At 44.0% G+C, this 4,015-nt stretch overlaps 1 pseudogene; it reads left to right on the top strand.

The window, feature by feature from the left end:
• The first annotated feature begins 1,057 nt into the window (after positions 1-1,057).
• LOC112634996 lies at positions 1,058-1,470 on the top strand (annotated as a pseudogene).
• Positions 1,471-4,015: the final 2,545 nt, after the last annotated feature.

Raw genomic sequence — 4,015 nt, 5'->3', positions numbered from 1 at the left:
CCTGGCTAACATGGTGAAACCCCGTCTCAGCCTCCCAAAGTGCTGGGATTACAGGCTTGAGCCACCGCGCCCGGCCCAAAATTTGCATCATTATTGTTTTCATCTAATTATGTACCACTAATAATTGTAATGATTACTGAGTCTGGAATGTACTGTCAAGACACTTCGACCTTTAGGATGACAAATTATTTCTTTTCTTTTTTTTTTTTTAAGACAGAGTTTCGCTCTTGTTGCCCAGGCTGGAGTGCAATGGCACGATGTCGGCTCACTGCAACCTCCGCCTCCCAGGTTCAAGCAATTCTCCTGCCTCAGCCTCCCAAGTAGCTGGGATTACAGGCATGTGCCACCACGGCCGGCTAATTTTCCTTTTTTTTTTTTTTTTTTTTTGAGACGGAGTCTTGCTCTGTGGCCCAGGCTGGAGTGCAGTGGTGCAATCTCGGCTCACTGCAACTTTCGCCTCCCGGGTTCACGCCATTCTCCTGCCTCAGCCTCCCGAGTAGCTGGGACTACAGGCGCCTGCCACCACGCACAGCTACTTTTTTGTATTTTTAGTAGAGATGGGATTTCGCAGTGTTATCCAGGATGGTCTCGATCTCCTGACCTCGTGATCTGCCCACCTCAGCTTCCCAAAGTGCTGGGATTACAGGCATGAGCTACCACGCCTGGCCACAACCGGCTAATTTTCATATTTTTAGTAGAGATGGGGTTTCACCATGTTGGTCAGGATAGTCTCGAACTCCTGACCTCAAGTGATCCGCCCACCTCAGCCTCAGAAAGTGCTGGGATTACAGGTGTGAATCACCGTGCCCGGCCATGATTTCTTTTTTAAAAAACACATTTTATGGGGAGAACTCATCAAGCCCAGGCGGTGGTGGAAAGAGACAGGGTTTCACTATCTTGGCCAGGCTGGTCTCGAACTCCTGACCTCGTGATCCACCCGCCTCGGCCTCCCAAAGTGCTGGGATTACAGGCATGAGCCCCTGCACCCGGCCAGAAAAGAGACATTTCTTATGTGGAAGTCCTGGTAGTTCTCCAGGCTGGAGGACACACCTAAACATGGAATTTCAATGCCGGGCAGCCAGGGCCAAATCCATATCCCCCCAACATCGGGTACCTTGGAGGTTCCAATCCCGCCACCTATCAACCTACCCTTTCCGCCAGGCCCCCGTCCTCCTCCCCCAGGACCTCCCCAGGGCAATCCAGCTTTCCCCCCAGGTAGGCCCCTCATCCTGTGCCGCAGCCAGGGTATCCAGGATGCCAACCCTCGGGTCCCTACCTTCTCCATACCCACCGCCTGCCCCTGGAATGCCTCCTGTGAATCCCTTGGCTCCTGGCATGGCCGGACCAGCAGTGATAGTTGACAAGATGCAGAAGAAAACGAAGAAAGCCCATAAAAAGATGCATAAGCACCACGAGCATGGCAAACATTCCTCCTCTTCCCTCTCTTCTTCCATCAGTGATTCTGACTGAATACAGGCCCTGGACCCTTCTCTCAAGTCTCACCAGTTCTGCTCTCCCATCAAGCTTCAGATGCCATGTTGTACTGGGAAAAGGAGCCCTTGTGCTCTCCACCCCTACCCCCACCTGAGCCTCACCCTGCTGTTCAGCCCTGAGCGGCCTGGGAAAATGGGAAGAGGATTGCCATGGCCTGGCCACCTTCTTGCTGCTTGGATAGATCATATAGCTAATGAGTTTAGCAAGGGAACTAGTTTTTGAAGGTGATGAGCTAAATATTGAAGACAAGTTTGAGATCTGTAAAACGTGGTTTTTTACTTCTGCTTATAATACTTGTGATTGGGGAGGTTTGTGGAAATTTAATTATGATGAAAAACCTCTATCTTTTTTGTAATGTTGGCATACTTGGGGAATTTAGTGGCAAATACATTCCCCAGCAGGCCTTTTGTTGGTTGCACTAACTGCAAGGTTGCTGGGAAGTAGAATTCATTTGGTCCATGAGCTTTGACTGCCGTTTGGGAACCTCACCTCTCCTCCTTCGCCCAATATGCTGTCTCAGGTCCTATTCTCATTCTCCAGCTCTCAGTCCAAATAAAGTTATTTCTCCTGGAAAAAAAAAAATGTTATGGATGTAGTTTCAGTTTAGTTTCTAGTTCTGCAGGTCAGAAGTCTGAAATGGGTTTCAATGGGCTGAAAACAAGTTGTTGGCAGGGCTACACCCTCCTTAGGCTCTAGGGGAAAAGGCGATCAATCCAAGCATAAAATAGATCATGATAAAATCTGTGAGAAAAATGGAATGTGAATACTAGATCAAGGAGGAAAAAATGACAAAATTTTAATGCTAAAAATAACACTTTGATGAAAATAAAGACCTTTTTAGCTGCTGTGGTGTCTTGTGACTGTAGTCCCAGAACTTTGGGAGTCTTGAGGTGGGAGGATTGCTTGAGCCCCGGAGTTCAAGACCAGCCTGGACAACATGGCGAGCCACTGCCCAACCTACAAAAACAAACAAGTAAATAAGTACTTTTTCATGTATTTTTAAATTAGGTGATAGCCTCTGGCCTCTGTCTTTTACATGTATTCTACTGAATATATTTATAAGAATGATGTTTAATTTACAAACAATTTTTACAAATCTGCCAGTAATTACATGCTTTGTAACTATTTACATTTGTGATGTCAAATTTTAGATGTCAACTTAAAAATGTATAAGGGGCACATTTAAAGTATTTTATTTTGATAAACACTTTAATATTAAAAAATTAATTTTGCAAATGGTGATTCTCTGAATTCTCATGTTAACTCTTTAAAATTTTATTTCCTTTAGGGGAAATACATTACAAACCACAGAGCTTCATCTTAAAACATAGAGATGCTGTAGAAATGGATGACATTTACTTAGCTCTCTCTCCCATTGTGACCACAAAAATGTCAACAAATAGACAAAAGAGCTATACAAATGTCTATGATAAGCAGCAGATTGATCACTCACAGCTACAATTTCTAACTGGGAAGTTTTTTGTTGTTTTGGGTTTTTGTTTTTTGTGTTTGTTTTTTTTTTTGAGACGGAGTCTCGCTCTGTCGCCCAGGCTGGAGTGCAGTGGCCGGATCTCAGCTCACTGCAAGCTCTGCCTCCCGGGTTTACACCATTCTCCTGCCTCAGCCTCCCAAGTAGCTGGGACTACAGGCGCCCGCCACCTTGCCCGGCTAGTTTTTTGTATTTTTTAGTAGAGACGGGGTTTCACTGGGTTAGCCAGGATGGTCTCGATCTCCTGACCTCGTGATCCGCCCGTCTCGGCCTCCCAAAGTGCGGGGATTACAGGCTTGAGCCACCGCGCCTGGCCTGTTTTGGGTTTTTTAGATTACTTTAGAAAACCATTTATTAAAGGAAGAGTGTTTAAACATTAATTTAGGTTAACATAAAGAGTGTAGCCACTCCCTAGATCTAGGAATAGATTGCCAGTAACCCAGGGTTCATATGTACCTATTCGCCATTAAATCCCCTTCCCAGCCCCCAGAGGAAACTACTACATTGACATTAGCAGTAATAATTTCCTTACTTTACTTTCTGGTTATAATACCCATGTATGCCTTTCCAAACGTCGAAGTTTAGTTCTGCCTGGCTTTGAACTTGATATAAATGAACAAGTATTTCAGACAGCATGTATTCTTTTGTCTGGGCTTCCATTACTTAATATTAGGTTTTCAAGATTCATATATATTGTTGCCTGTAGCTATACTTCACTCATTTTCACTGTAGTGCGAAATTTTTACCATTGTATGAACAGATGACAATGTAGCCATTTAATTGCTGATAAACAGTTGCTGTTGCGAACATCCTTGTACATGACTCCAAGTGGACACAAGCACAGGTTCATAAGAGTGAGATGACTGGGTCACAAATAGTTGAATCTTAAATTTTACTAGATAATGTCAAATGCTTTTAACTCTTGGCATTATCACATTTTAAAATTTCAGCTAATTTGGAACATGTGTAATGATATTATATTTCATTATGTTTTTATTTGCACTTCTACCTAATTTGATTACTAATGAGGTT

This window comes from Theropithecus gelada, chromosome 11, assembly GCF_003255815.1.
Source record: "Theropithecus gelada isolate Dixy chromosome 11, Tgel_1.0, whole genome shotgun sequence".
Taxonomy (NCBI): Eukaryota; Metazoa; Chordata; class Mammalia; order Primates; family Cercopithecidae; genus Theropithecus; species Theropithecus gelada.
The sequence above is the reverse complement of the archived record's forward strand: the minus strand, read 5'-3'. Positions and strand labels throughout refer to the sequence as shown.